The 16,027-nt window shown below is 58.9% G+C and overlaps 1 pseudogene; it reads right to left on the bottom strand.

The window, feature by feature from the left end:
• Positions 1 to 1,938: 1,938 nt before the first annotated feature.
• The window catches only part of LOC107280015 (vignain-like), a 14,598-nt pseudogene continuing 509 nt past the window's right edge, over positions 1,939 to 16,027 (bottom strand).

Here is a 16,027-nt window from a genome sequence, read left to right as displayed (position 1 = left end):
CCCTAAGTATATGCATACAAAGAAATATACAAGAGAGACAAGTGTATGCATAAGTAAAGAAGAACCAATGGGGGTTTATCCTATACACATAGAGAAGGCATATGTAGTAATGATGAAGATAAACAAAAAAACACATACCTTCATGATCTCCATGTTCTCAATGTAAAGGAGACTAAGTAAACATTAGTCTCACACTTATATAACAATAACATGAAAATCATATATATGAACCTATGAAAAAGTAAGAGATAAGAAGTGATACATATCGCTTTATCTCCATGAATTTCATCCTTGTCATAATTAAGGTCCATCACCAAAGAATGCATATCTACCACATCTCATTATCGGGAAATAACCTTGTTGAAAACTTATGTAAAAGAGAGGTTAATCCCATAAACATCGGTTTATCATCTATCACCAAAGTAACAATTACACAAATTGTTTAATCCAAGATCTTTCAATCTTTTTTCTCTTTTGTGATAGATAATAATCCGATATAAACAATACAAAGAGATGAGATGAAAGATAATTTCAAATCAAGGTAGAGATCTTATAATGAACAAAATATAGAATAAGCTCCCTCTCAAGATGTGCATACATATGGATATGAAGGAATGCATATGCACATAATCAATCAAGATCAATGAGGGAGCTCACACTATATTTTGGATCCACAAGAGAGACCAAGTTAGAATATATGAAGTTTAATACATACCTCCCATCATTTTTACTTTCATATCCAAATAAGACTAGTCAAAGAAAGACTCATAAAAACGTTAGTCTCATATAATTAGATTTGTCATTAATCACCGAAACCAAATTAAGACACTTGAACTTACAACACTAGCATTAGATGGAATGTGTTCTACTTCCTCTGTTTCAACTATCTATATACTTAATGTCCACTAATTTTTAAAGCTCAAATGTAAGTGTGCTATATCATCACCCACTAGCAATTATTATTTAAAGTATTTTAAATCATACGTAAGTGTGCAACATGATCACCTACTAGCAATTATTATCTAGAGTATTTTTAAATATCATGCAAACATGACATATTATTTACAATTTTATTGTAGTTTTAAAACACAATATGCAAGCAATGTCAAATCATTATCTCCAAAATATTTTCACATTATTTAAACATATATATCTATCTACATCCATTCATCCACATATCCTAAAGCAAAGCGCGTGTATCAACTGATATAAGCAATTATAAGGTTGAGGAGAACAGATTTTGGGTACCCTCGATAAATGAGGACTGGTTAAGATTGGGAGAGGTAAGATAGGTAGAAATTTAAGTGGGAAGCGATTGATATGATAAGTAAATAGTGCTAAAAATTATTTTATTGTCGAACAATGTTTAAATCATAGAAGTATTTAAATCTTGGAATGTTGTGAGTAGTTTTCGCAACTCTGCTTTTCACAGCTTGTCCTGGTCCAGGTTCCGTGTGCCATCGCTCGGCCCAATGGCCTATTTCAGTTCCCTCCCGCAAAACAGCCCACGAGCACACGTACGCGGCCCTGCAACACTCTGCAAGGGCAAAGCCCATGCCACGTTTCCTCGAGCCTAAACGGGCGCGACACTCCAAACCCGTATGGAATAAGTTCATCTGAGGTCCCTTAACTTGTCAACGAATCCGATTTTCGTCCTTCAACCGAAAACCAGGTCCCTCAACTATCAAAACCAGTGCAGATGAGGTCCCTCGACGGTTTGGATGGCGGTTTTGGCTGACGTGGCGCTTACGTGGCTAATTTGACTCGGTCTTCATCTGACGTAGCATTGACGTGGCGCTTACGTGGCAATTCGATCCGAAAAATAATAAATCTCATGGGACCCACATGTCAGTTTGAATGAATTAAAAAATGGTGGGTAGCATTCTCACACCTCCTCTTTCCCCATCTCTCCCCTCTCCTCTCTCCAGCGCCACGGGGTCACGGGGAGGTCTGGCGGCGGCGGCCGACGACGCGGGGGAAGGGCGGGCCGTCAGTGGCGGGAGTGTTGGGGGACTCGCCGTAGCCCACCACGATGACGCCGTGGTTGACGTCGGCGGACGGCGGTGCACGGCCCTGTGTAGACACCGCTGCCGTAGAGCTGGAACATGAAGTTGCCAGCGTCGACGGTGACGGACACCGGCTGCGCCGCCACAGCCCTCGCCAGGTCGGGCTCGCTGCTGGTGTCACATTCCGGTAGCCCGCGATGCTGACCGCGCTCTGGTTCAGCTTCGCCGCCTGGCACGCGCTGTTCGCGGCGTGGTACGGCTAGCTCGCCTCCGTGGTGACTGGTGAGGCCGTGGTTGCCGACGATGAACTCGAACAGCTCATGTACCCGCCGCACCCCACGGCCTCGTCGTCGCAGTCTACGAGCTCCTGCTCCGACAGCGACACCAGCTCACCGTTCTTGTTGATCCCCTCTGTCGGTGACATGGGATCAGGAGTATCATGACTAGAGGTTTGAGGCAGACACAATCGCCCACGTGGCCTGGCACCCTCGAGGGACGTCGGGCCCGAGGGTGATGTGTTCGCCCTCCTCTTAGTCCCCCCGAGGGGGTCGGGCCGCACCCGCCTCGGCCCTGAGGGCCGAGGCGCCCCGACCCCTCGTGGGTTTTTGCTCCGCGTGTATGGGTTAGGTGAGCACAGTGGGGCTCACCTAACCACATTTATTGCGGTTTGGCTGAGCGTGTTACGCCGCATGTAACGCAGTACAGTGCACTCATTTATCCGGTCTGTGACCAGTCACAGACCGGTCAGATCGCGGGTTAGGTGGCGACAGGCGATCTGACGCACGCCTCGCCCCATCCCGTCAGGACGAGGGCTTCTAGGCGCTCGTCCCCAGCTGGAGCTAGCGTGTTACCTCCCAGAGATGGCACGTTAGTCCTGGTCAGATATATGCCAGGCTTCATCCTAACCATTACAGGCAAGATGTTGTGTGAAGAAGGGCGAACATGTAGATTGCTAAGCTGACACGTGGTGGACAAGAATGACCGACGTGACTGGTCTGACACCGGTCATGTCGTCAGTAGACAGCCATGATTCCACGTCGCATCTACGCCCGGCGAAAGTGGAGGTAGTTGTGGGCCGTCCCATCAGAAGGTGACTCGGACGACAACTATACAAATCTCCGTCCATTTATGAAAAGGTAGGGTAAGTCCCCACACATAAGAGGGAAATGGTGCATGTGGTATCCCCTTAAGATATAAAAGGAGGACCTTGCCCACTTAGAGGGGAGGACGGGACTTTTCCAGATTGGGAACCCAGAACAAGGGAGAGGCTGGCTCATACTTTGTAGCTCCTTTATACACAGATCCCCCAAAACACAGGAGTAGGGTATTACGCTTCTCAGCGGCCCGAACCTGTATACATCGCCGGCGTCTTGTGTGTTTCCTGTCTCGCGAACCTTCCACAGATTGGGAGCTTAGAGTCTCACCCAGGGTCCCCGGCCGAACCGGCAAAGGGGGGCCTGCGCGGTCTCCCGGTGAGGAGCCCCACGCTCCGTCATCTGGCGCGCCAGGTAGGGGACTCTGCGAGGGATCTTTTGAGCTCTCGCACTCTTCCGTGTGCGCCAAGCTTTTCTTGTTCAGCCTCATGGCCGAGCAAGCAAAGGCGCACGACCTCTCTCCGAGTGTGAGTGGCGACGACGGGGAGCCGAACCCACGCCGTCGAGCTCGTACTCCACCGCCCCCTCCACGCCAAAGTCCTAGGCGGGAGAAGGCGCTCGAGAGGGCCGAAGGATCCGCGACTTCGACACCCACAGGAGGTGGAGAAGGGCGGCGAGATGGGGAGCGTCGCCTCCTCGTCTACGGCGACGGCAGCACGCCCCAGGGCGCGCTCCAAGCTGCGGGCGCGCTCCTACGTCACCCGCCCGTCGCCCATGACCTGGAGTCTCCAGCCCAACGTTGGCTGGACGATGTGGCCAAATTGGTCATGACTGCACGGCAGCGCCTAGATGCTGGTGGGCGGTCCTCCGCCACCAAGGCCTCTGGTGCTGCTACCACCGGCTCCGCGTCGTCAAGACGGAGGGCGCGGCGAGCGGCAGCCGCTGTTCGCCATTCGGCCGCCACTCCTTCGTCAACGCCTCCGACCCGGGAAGATCTGCGTGGGGAACCGGATGCCCGCATCAGTATCGAGCGCCGGCGTAATGGCCGACGTGCTCCCCACGCAACGGAGGGCGCCTCCTCGTCCGGAGTGTGACCTCACCACGGACGCGGGGATCAGCCCTCCGTGCCCCCGGTTGGTGGTGTCGGCTGTAGAGCCTTTGTGGCGAGCCTTCGGAATGTCCGTTGGCCCCCAAGGTTCCGGCCCACCATCGCCGAAAAATATGACGGGAGCGTCAACCCCGCCGAGTTTCTCCAGGTCTACACGACCGGGATCGAGGCCGCCGGGGGTGACGACAGGGTCATGGCGAATTTCTTTCCCATGACCCTGAAAGGACAGGCGCGGGGTTGGCTAATGAACTTGCCACCCGCGTCTGTCCACTCTTGGGAGGATTTGTGCCAACAGTTCACCATGAACTTCCAAGGCACATATCCGCGCCCAGGTGAGGAAGCGGACTTGCACGCAGTACAGCGAAGGGATGATGAGTCACTTCGCTCGTACATTCAGCGGTTCTGTCAAGTCCGCAACACCATACCATGCATCCCTGCACACGCGGTGATTTACGCGTTCAGGGGGGGTGTGCGGCACAACCGCATGCTCGAAAAGATCGCCTCCAAAGAGCCCCAGACTACCGCGGAGCTTTTTCAGCTCGCGGACCGAGTGGCTCGTAAGGAGGAGGCATGGACCTGGAACCCCTCCGGTTCCGGTGTGGCAGCTTCGGCCGCCCCCTGATCCGCCGCTCAGATAGGGCGGCGTGATAGGAGGAGGAAGAAGAGGTCAGCCCATACCGACGACGAGGGTCATGTCCTCGCCGTCGAGGGTGCTTCGCGGGCCACCCGAAAGGGGAGGCCTGCAGGAGACAAAAAGAAGGAGGCCGGCGCTCCCAGCAGGGAGCGCCCAACCGGCAAGTGGTGCACCGTCCACAACACTTCCCTTCACGACCTCGCGGACTGCCGTGCAGTCAAAAGTTTGGCTGAGCGGACGAGGAAGTGGGAGGAGGAGAGGAGGCAGGAGCGCCGAGAGGGCAAGTCCCCGGCGGTTCCTTCCGGTAATCGGCGAAGTGAGGCCAAGCAGAAGGCCCCCGCCGAGGACATCGATGACGGCGATGATGACCTAGGTTTCCAAGAGCCTGGGGCCACCATTGCCACTGTCGATGGGGGAGCGTGTGCTCACGTTTCTCGCCGGAGCTTCAAGGCCATGAAGCGAGAGCTTCTGGCCGCGGCCCCTACTCATGAGGCGACGTGTCGGGCGCGGTGGTCGGAGGTTGCCCTCACCTTCGACCAGACCGACCACCCACCGTGCGTTGCCCGGGGAGGGCAGATTGCGATGGTGGTTTCCCCCACCGTTTGCAACGTGAAGTTGGGGCGTGTCCTCATTGATGGGGGAGCGGCCCTCAACATCCTTTCCCCTGCGGCCTTTGACGCCATCAAGGCCCCGGGGATGGTGCTCCGGCCGTCCCAGCCGATTATCGGTGTGACGCCGGGGCACACGTGGCCGTTAGGTCACATCGACCTACCGGTCACCTTCGGTGGATCCGCCAACTTCCGCACGGAGCGGGTGAACTTCGATGTGGCGGACCTCAATCTGCCCTACAACGCGGTCCTGGGGAGGCCCGCGTTGGTGAAGTTCATGGCGGCGGTCCACTACGCCTACCTACAGATGAAGGTGCCGGGCCCCGGTGGCCCCATCTCTGTCCATGGCGACCTCAAAGTCGCGCTCGCTTGTCTGGAGCAGCGCGCGGACCACCTCGCCGATGCGTCCAAGCCCGAGGGTGGCGATGAGAGGCTTGGCGCCTCCGCCCCCGCCACCCCGAGGCAGCGGATGATCATAGGCGACGAGGTCCCGGTCAAGGAGGTTGCCCTGGGCGACGGCCCATCCAAGACCACACGGATCGGTGGTCTTCTGGACGGCAAATAGGAAGACGCGCTCGTCTCCTTCCTGCGGGCAAACGCTGACGTCTTCGCATGGAGACCGGCGGATATGCCCGGGGTCCCCAGGGAGGTGATTGAGCACCGTCTCGCCGTGCGGCCGGGCGCAAGGCCGGTCCGGCAGAAAGTGCGGCGGCAGGCCCCGGAACGTCAAGCCTTCATCCGCGAGGAGGTGGCGCGACTTCTGGAGGCCGGATTCATCCGTGAGGTCATCCATCCGGAGTGGCTGGCGAACCCGGTGGTCGTTCCCAAGGCGAACGGCAAGCTTCGGATGTGCATCGACTACACCGACCTTAACAAGGCATGTCCTAAGGATCCTTACCCCCTGCCTCGCATAGATCAGATTGTCGACTCCACAGCGGGGTGCGACCTTTTGTGTTTTCTAGATGCATACTCTGGTTACCATCAGATTCGCATGGCTAGGGAGGATGAGGAAAAAACTGCGTTCATTACCCCCATAGGAACCTATTGTTATACGACAATGCCCTTCGGGTTAAAGAATGCAGGTCCTACTTTTCAACGTACTACTCGAATTTCTTTGGGTAGCCAATTAGGACGTAATGTTGAGGCTTATGTCGATGACTTGGTTGTAAAGACGCGCAACCAGGAAACGTTACTCTCAGATTTAGCGGAAACTTTTGAGAGTCTCCGCTCCGCCCGCATAAAACTAAACCCCGATAAGTGTGTGTTCGGTGTACCTGCGGCAAGCTTCTCGGGTTCTTGGTCTCTGCCCGAGGCATTGAGGCCAACCCCGAGAAGATACGGGCTATAGAGCGGATGCGCCCCCCCAGCAAACTTAGGGATGTGCAATGCGTCACCGGTTGCATGGCCGCCCTAAGTCGGTTCATATCGAGACTGGGAGAGAAGGCGTTACCCTTATTTAAGCTTCTCAAACGCTCCGGACCGTTTACCTGGACGGAGGAAGCTGAAAATGCCCTCACCCAGTTGAAGGCGTATCTAAGCTCTCCCCCAGTTCTGGTCGCCCCGGAGCCAGACGAGCCCTTGTTACTCTACTTAGCGGCGACCCCGCAAGTAGTTAGTGCGGCATTGGTTGTGGAGCGCGATGAGGACAATTCTCATTTCACGCTTCCCCACCCTGTGCCGACTTGGCCCGGGAGAGAGCAGGGAGGAGAGGCCCCCGACGACCGGAGTTGGCCCTCTGCCCGCTTGTCAGACGGTGCTAGGAGCCCCCGACCCCCAGGAAGGCCCTGAGGCCACTGTGGGAAGGCCGCACCTATCGCCCTTTGACCCCGAGGCTAACCCTGTGCTGACTCAACCCGGGAAAGAGCAGGGAGAAGAGGCCCCCGAGCCGAACGGAGGCCTAAGGCCCCTGACGACCGGAGTTGGCCCTTTGCCCGCTTGTCCGACGACGCCAGGAGCCCCCGACCCCCAGGACGGCCCCGAAGCCACTGTGGGAAGGCCGCCCCTGTTATCCTCCGACCCCGAGGTCATCAGCACAGAAGACAAGTGCGCCCCGCAAGGCTGCTTGGACGAAGAGTGCCCCAGGGATGCGGCCCCTAGCGAAGAGGATCGGCCCCACCGAAAGGTGCAGCGGCCCGTCTACTTTGTTAGTGAGGCCCTCCGGGACGCCAAAACCCGATACCCTCAGGCCCAGAAGATGCTTTACGCTATTCTGATGGCCTCGAGGAAACTGCGCCATTATTTCCAGGCGCATCGGGTCACTGTGGTTACGTCTTACCCCCTCGGTCAAATCTTGCATAATCGAGAGGGTACAGGACGGGTGGTGAAATGGGCAATCGAACTTTCTGAGTTCGATTTGCACTTTGAACCACGCCACGCTATCAAGAGCCAGGCCCTCGCCGATTTTGTGGCAGAGTGGACCCCGGCTCCCGAGCCCGTCTCGATCCCCGAGGCCAGCACGGACCCCTCGCAGCTGCCTCACACCGCCCACTGGGTAATGCAGTTCGACGGCTCCCTGTCTCTTCAGGGCGCCGGTGCGGGGGTCACGTTGACCTCTCCGAGCGGAGACGTCCTCAGATACTTGGTCCGCCTCGACTTTCGAGCGACCAATAATATGGCAGAGTACGAGGGACTCCTTGCCGGACTCAGAGTGGCAGCTGGACTGGGGATCCGCCGCCTCCTGGTGTTAGGCGACTCCCAGCTGGTCGTTAACCAAGTCTGTAAGGAGTACCGGTGCTCTGACCCGCAGATGGACACCTACGTGCGCCAAGTACGGCGTATGGAGCGCCATTTTGACGGGATTGAGCTTCGGCATGTGCCCAGACGGGATAACATGATTGCCGACGAACTCTCACGGCTCGCGTCCTCGCGAGCCCAGACCCCACCGGGCGCCTTTGAAGAAAGGCTTGCCCAGCCGTCGGCGCGACCCGACCCCTTAGGGGAGACGGATGCGCCTGACCGGCCCCCGAGGCCCGTCGGAGTCCAGGCCTCGGGACCCGAGGGGAGTGCTCCCAGCTCCCTTAGATTGATTGCTTGGATCGCCGAGATCCAAGCATACCTCACAGATAAGACTCTACCCGAGGACCGCGAAGGGAGTGAACGCGTCCATCGCATCTCCAAACGCTACGTGCTGGTAGAAGGGACCCTCTATCGGCGCGCAGCTAATGGAATCCTCCTGAAGTGCATTCCTCGGGAACAAGGCGTTGTGCTTCTTGCCGATATCCATGAAGGCGAATGCGGAGCCCACTCCGCCTCGCGCACCTTGGTTGGTAAAGCTTTTCGCCAGGGTTTCTATTGGCCGACAGCTCTCAATGATGCGGTCGACCTGGTCCGGCGATGTAGAGCGTGTCAATTCCACGCCAAGCAAATCCATCAGCCGGCCCAGGCCCTGCAGACCATACCACTTTCGTGGCCATTTGCTGTCTGGGGACTCGATATCCTGGGACCGTTTAGGCGGGCCCCGGGCGGGTTTGAGTATCTGTATGTCGCGATCGACAAGTTCACTAAGTGGCCCGAGGCTTATCCGGTCGTCAAGATCGATAAGCACTCCGCACTTAAATTCATTAAGGGCATCACGGCCCGGTTTGGAGTGCCTAACCGTATTATTACGGATAATGGCACCCAATTCACTAGTGAACTCTTCGGCGACTACTGCGAAGACATGGGCATCAAGCTCTGCTTCGCCTCACCTGCCCACCCCAGAAGCAATGGCCAAGTGGAGCGCGCCAATGCGGAAATCCTCAAAGGCCTTAAAACCAAGACCTTCAACATACTCAAGAAGCACGGCGATTCATGGATCAAGGAGTTGCCAGCGGTGCTCTGGGCAAACCGAACTACACCAAGCCGAGCAACCGGGGAAACGCCTTTCTTCCTCGTCTACGGCGCGGAAGCGGTTCTCCCATCCGAGCTCACCCTGAGGTCTCCTCGGGCCACCATGTACTGCGAGGCTGATCAAGATCAGCGTCGCAGAGATGACCTCGACTACTTGGAAGAGCGAAGGCGGCGCGCGGCCCTCCGAGCCGCGCGCTACCAGCAGAGCCTACGGCGCTACCATCAGCGTCACGTCCGGGCCCGATCACTCTGCGTCGACGACCTCGTCCTACGCCGCGTCCAAACGCTTGCTGGATTGAGCAAGCTTTCACCAATGTGGGAGGGTCCGTATCGAGTGGTCGGCGTCCCCCGGCCGGGCTCCATACGGCTGGCCACGGGCGACGGCACTGAGCTGCCTAACCCATGGAACATCGAACACCTTCGTCGCTTCTACCCCTGAGGGGGGGGGTCGGGTGTCAGGTTTCGGGCTCGGGCCAACCCCGCACCCCCTCGGGCGTGCAGGGTTGCCCGGGGGCTGCCACACATGCACATTCTTATTTCTTTTTTTTCAGTATTTCAATAAAAGCAGTTTCAATTTCCTAAAGGCTGTGTCTGTGCTGTTTTTTCCTTTTGAAGAATCTTGACTTGAAATAGGTCACTCGCGCTCAATCCTGCCCTCGGGGGCTCGGGTCGGCTAAAATCGCCAAACGGGGCCCAGAACCGAGCCGTGCCCCGGGGCGTGGTGAACTCCGGGGGGGGGGGGGGGGAATCGGCAAAAACCCACAATCGGGTCACCCATAACCCTCGGTCACCACGTTCCCGGCCTGGCCAGTCTCGACATGTGGATCTCCCCAGGCACTAGCCCCGACCCGCGCCTTTTGAGGACTAGAACCTGGGCACGAGCCCTTAGTCAAGCTAAGACACAAAAGGACCACGGCACAGATCATCCTCATCTCATACACACAGCAAGATGAAATTAACACAAAAATTTCTTCATTTTTGATTACAGATTAAGTTGATCTATACAAAAAAGAGGCCCGAAGGCCTTAGAAGAAAGAAAAGAAGAAAAAACTGAAGAATGGCGGGAGTCTGGGGCTCAATCCGATGCGCCCGGGTCGCCGGCCTCGTCGTCACTGTCGTCTGTACCACCGGCATTGCCCTCCTCGTCGGAGTTGGGGGCGAACGCGAGCCGAGGGGCCGAGCCCTCGAAGCTGTCGACGATATAGTCGGCGGCATCCCGGACCTGCGCGCGCGCGCTGTCCTCGGTCCCAGGAGGGAACTCATCCAGCGCCATCCATGGAGAGAAATTGGGGTCCCTGGCCTGGTAACTCGCCAGGACGAGCTCCACCGCTCCTTGGGCGAGGTCCCTCGAGGATGACTTAATTGTCTTCTCGAGCTCCTCGGGGAGCCGTTGGAGAGCCCCGGCCATCTTCGAGAGGCGCTGGGCGAGGCCTCCCTGGTTGGCGGCGTACTTTACGGTCCGCCCTCTCCAGAGGCCCACTTGCCGACCGGCGCAATCTAGGCGAGAGACGGCGTCCCAAAGCATGCCGGGCCCTACCTCGCCTGCCAAGCGGAGGGCTTCGACCTCCCCGGCGGACGAGTCTAGCGCGCCCTGCAGATCGGCGATGGTGTGTTCGGCAGCTGCGAGGCGGGCGGCTAAGTCGCTTTCGCCCGCGGCCGCCTCGCCGCTGCGCGCCCTCGCGTCCAGCTCCTTCGCCCGCGCCTCGAGCTCAGCGGCCCGTTGGTTCAGTGCGGCCTTCTCGGCGCGGGCACCTTCCAGATTACGGCGCGCCTGCTCCTCCTGCGCTGCCTCGCGGAGGGACAGGCTGTCCGCCAGCTGTTGCGCCGCGGCCTCGGCCCCCTCGAGAGCTCGTTCCCGCTCGGTGAGCGCGTCCTCGCGGAGGCGGAGCGCGAACTCTTCTTCGGCGCAGGCAGCCTCGTGCGCCGCCAGCGTTGCTTCCCGGATGGTGACGGCGGCCTCGCGGTCCGCCAGATCCCTCTCCACGACGCAGGCGCGCTCTTCCAGCGCCATGGCGCGCGCCTCAAGGGCCTCTTCGCGCCGTCGGGACGCCGCTTCGGTCTCCGCCGCCCGCTGTTCTCGGGCAGCGGCAGTGTCAAGCATCCCCTGGGCGGCGTCGAGCTTCTTCCCTAGCTCCGCCTCCCAGCTCCCGTATTGAAGGCGGAGGGTGTCCTGCGCCTCGTTCATCACGGTGGTGGCAATGAGGGCAGCCCCCCGCTCCTCCTCCACTTCCTTGGCGATCTCCGCCAGCACCTTCTTACGGGTTTCAAGCTCCGAGACGTGCCGGCGGTGAGCCTTACGGCCCACCTCCACCATGGCCTCCACCGAGCGTCGCCCCTCTTCGACACGCGCCCACGCGGCGTCGAGCTCCGCCCGCTCTGCCTGCAGGGCCTCCACCTGGGCACTTAACCCATCCAACACCGTGGTGTTTGCGGCGGCCAAGGCCTGCAGAAGGGGCTCTGTGTTCAGTGGGGCGATAGAAGGCGTGGGGAAGAGCCGCCTTGGAGAGGATGCCACGCGGCTCGGGCCGCCAATGGAAGTGCCGGACTCGGGGATGTCCCCCGGACCCGGTTGGTCCTGAGCGTCGCCCGAGGGAGTGGGCCCAAGCGACGCGCCCGCAGCCTCGTCGCCAGCTGCCCCGGAAGTTGTCGCCTGAGCGTCGCCCGAGGGAGTGGGCCCAAGCGACGCGCCCGCGGCCTCATCGCGAGCTGCCTCGGAAGTCGCCATCGCCTCGTCCTGGCGAAATCCGGCTTTCTCCCGAGCGGCTTCCTCGGCCTGGCGGGCTCGGGCGGCCTCCTCCCGAGCGGCTTCCTCGGCCTGGCGGGCCCGGGCGGCCCCCTCCCGAGCGGTTTCCTCGGCCTGGCGGGCCCGGGCGGCCTCCTGGGCGGCCTCCTCGGCTTCCCGTAGGCGATCCGCAGCCTCTCGCCGGTCAGATTCCCGCCTCCGGGCCTCTGCGGCCGCCGGATCCTCGGCCTCAGACTGGCCGGACTTGGAATGGCGGGAGGGACGCGACGGGATCTCGCTGAAACAAAAGAAAAGACTAGAAGACGAACAAGATGGGTGAGTGAAAACTCGCGTTGAGAGAGTGAATACAGCCACGATGGGTGAGAGACGAACCTGCGAGGGGGTCGGTTAAACGACCACTTTGGAGGGGAAATGAGGTTTCCCCGAGATGGTTCTGTCTCCCCCATCTTGCGGAGCCGCTTCTTCTTGCGCTCCCCCTCGGGCTGCGATGTCGGCGCGGCCCCCTCCGGGCGCCTGCTGCTGGCACGCACCGCCCCGCCCCCTCGGGGAGGAGATGGGGGAGGTGTTCCTCCCTGCTTCCTCTTCCCCCGGGCGTCGGCAGGGCGGCTGCTCCCCGGGCCCCTGTCGCGGGACCCAGAAGCACGACCCCCTCCCGGGGTAGATTGTTCCCCCCTACGGCTCCCGCCTGCGCCATCGTGGCCCTTTGGAGCTCGCTCCTCTGAGGCCCCGACCGCCATCATAATGGTCAGGATGGAGGCGCGGTCTGGATCGCTGCAGAGGGGGAGGATTCCTTGGGGAATGAGGGACGCCTCCACGGAGTTGAGATTCAGCACCCGTTGGACCAATATCTTGAAGTCCTCAGGAGCCCAGTCCCATCTCACTCCCTGGTGGGTCCTCATGAAGTCTTCGGACCCGGTGTACTCCCAGGCGCCCCGAGCGCGCCGCTGGAGCGGCGCAATCCGACGACGGAGGTAGTCGCCGTACACCATGGCCCCTGTGAGCCCCTGGGATCGCAGGCCCGCCAGGCGGTCAAGGACGGCGTCATAGCCATCCCCCAGATCTACCGGCGCCCGCCAGCTGGAGGCCTGCGCCGGGGGCTGGCTCGGAAGTCGGAGGCGCGCTTCGTCGGCGAGGGGGGTGTAGAACCAGTCGCTCTTCCAGTCGTCCCACTTCTTGCGGAGGGCGCAGGGGATGTAGCGGTTCAGCACCGGCCCCCGTGGCTGGAAGTAGCAGCCACCAACTACCGATGGCGGCGACACCGACTGCACGGTGAAGAACCACCGGAACAGCCGAAGAGATGGGCGCACCCCAATGAACATCTCGCACAGATGCGCGAAGATGGCCAATGTCATCACCGCGTTGGGGGTGAGGTGCGCCATCTGGAGATCGTAGAACTCCAGAACATCCATGAAGAAAGAAGAAAATGGCGGAACCAGCCCTGCCATTGCAAAGGGGAGAAAGAAGACGGACCGCCCCGGGTAGTCTGGCGCCGGGCGTCCCTCGCCCAGCGTGACTATCTCCCGGCCGGTGGCAGATTCCGGCATGAAGCGGCGCGACAGCCCAGCCTGCCTCTCGCTCACGATGCGGGAGGGCGGCAGCACGCTACCATCGAGCAGAGCGGAGCCCCGTGCCATGGCGCCGGAGGAAGAGAAGATTAAGAGCGAGCGCGTGTGGCGAAGGTAGGGCACAGGAAAGAAAGAGTTAGGGCGCAAGCGGCGAAGACAAGGGGAATAATGGCGAAAGGAAGGAAACAGATCCCTTCCTCAGTGCCTTTATACTCTTGCCAACGCTGTGCCCGGCTCCTCGCTTCTCGCGCCCACTATTTCGCCCCCTCGTTTCTCGCGCCCACGCTTCCACTAAATCCCATTCGCCCGCTTGCGGCGCATGAGGTGGATATGCGGTTGTGGCAGTCGAGATAGATCATATCGTGTGCGCGTTAGTTACGCTCGCCGGCCGAAGCGACGTTACCATATCTCCAGACGAAACGAATCGCCATGTCCAGATTCGTGTGCTACTCGAGTAATGTGGCAGTCTTGAAGAGACCGCTCATTATTGACAGCCGAGTTACCATTGCCGATGTGCGTGATTTGTGACCGTTGGGTTTCTGCCCAATTGTGGAGACCGGTCCCACCTGTCACCAGGCCTTAGGAGTGGCGTCACGCCCGACCGCTTCCCTTAAAGAGGGCGATCGCCCTGGCATAACGCCGGGGGCTACTGTCGGTGACATGGGATCAGGAGTATCATGACTAGAGGTTTGAGGCAGACACAATCGCCCACGTGGCCTGGCACCCTCGAGGGACGTCGGGCCCGAGGGTGATGTGTTCGCCCTCCTCTTAGTCCCCCCGAGGGGGTCGGGCCGCACCCGCCTCGGCCCCGAGGGTCGAGGCGCCCCGACCCCTCGTGGGTTTTTGCTCCGCGTGTATAGGTTAGGTGAGCACAGTGGGGCTCACCTAACCACATTTATTGCGGTTTGGCTGAGCGTGTCACGCCGCATGTAACGCAGTACAGTGCACTCATTTATCCGGTCTGTGACCAGTCACAGACCGGTCAGATCGCGGGTTAGGTGGCGACAGGCGATCTGACGCACGCCTCGCCCCATCCCGTCAGGACGAGGGCTTCTAGGCGCTCGTCCCCAGCTGGAGCTAGCGTGTTACCTCCCAGAGATGGCACGTTAGTCCTGGTCAGATATATGCCAGGTTTCATCCTAACCATTACAGGCAAGATGTTGTGTGAAGAAGGGCGAACATGTAGATTGCTAAGCTGACACGTGGTGGACAAGAATGACCGACGTGACTGGTCTGACACCGGTCATGTCGTCAGTAGACAGCCACGATTCCACGTCGCATCTGCTCCCAACGAAAGTGGAGGTAGCCGTCCCATCAGAAGGTGACTCGGACGGCAACTATACAAATCTCCGTCCATTTATGAAAAGGTAGGGTAAGTCCCCACACATAAGAGGGAAATGGTGCATGTGATATCCCCTTAAGATATAAAAGGAGGACCTTGCCCACTTAGAGGGGAGGACGGGACTTTTCCAGATTGGGAACCCAGAACAAGGGAGAGGCTGGCTCATACTTTGTAGCTCCTTTATACACAGATCTCCTAAAACACAGGAGTAGGGTATTACGCTTCTCAGCGGCCCGAATCTGTATACATCGCCGGCGTCTTGTGTGTTTCCTGTCTCGCGAACCTTCCACAGATTGGGAGCTTAGAGTCTCACCCAGGGTCCCCGGCCGAACCGGCGAAGGGGGCCTGCGCGGTCTCCCGGTGAGGAGCCCCACGCTCCGTCACCCTCTATCGCCGCCACGGCGGAGAACGCCCAGCAAGAACCTGCATCCACACAACACCCAGATTTCCATCGATTAATCTCCAACATTTTTACAGGTTTGAATCTTTCTTTACCATGCTATTGCTCACACACCACAATCTTCTTGGTACTTCACTTCCACCACTGCTCCTTTCTTCCTCCAATCTACGCTCTTCGGCAGAATATCATCACTGCTCTCTCCAGGCATTGCTATGAGGAATTGCGACATGAGGTCTGAACCCCAGCATCTTGGCTCTGAACTCCTCGTTCGTCAGGTCGGCGAACGTACTTCTTGTCAGCCAGCTTGTAGCCATTGCACATGGAGTTGAACTTCTCAACAAGCTCAACGTTGCTCCTGTACACCTCGAACCTCCTCTGCTTCTCGTCGGCAGTCGTGCAGCTCCCGGCACTGCGCTCGCACGAGCTCTAGCTCGTCGGAGACGGGCGGCGCCGCGGCCCCGATCTCCTCCACGAGCCCCCCCGCGCCGACGCCGTGAGCGAAGACCCAGCGCTCTCGCCGCCGACGCCCTGCCCACTGCCCTTCTCCCACGTCGCCGGCCGCCGCCGCCGGACCTCCCCGTGGCCCCGTGGCGCCTGGAGGGAGGAGAGGGGAGAGATGGTGAGAGAGGAGGAAGAAGAGGAGGGGTGACAATGATATGTGGGGCCATATGGGCCCCACCATTTTTTAATTCATTCTTT

This window comes from Oryza sativa, chromosome 2 (genome assembly GCF_034140825.1).
Source record: "Oryza sativa Japonica Group chromosome 2, ASM3414082v1".
NCBI lineage: Eukaryota > Viridiplantae > Streptophyta > Magnoliopsida > Poales > Poaceae > Oryza > Oryza sativa.
This window is presented reverse-complemented; position numbering and strand designations above follow the sequence as displayed.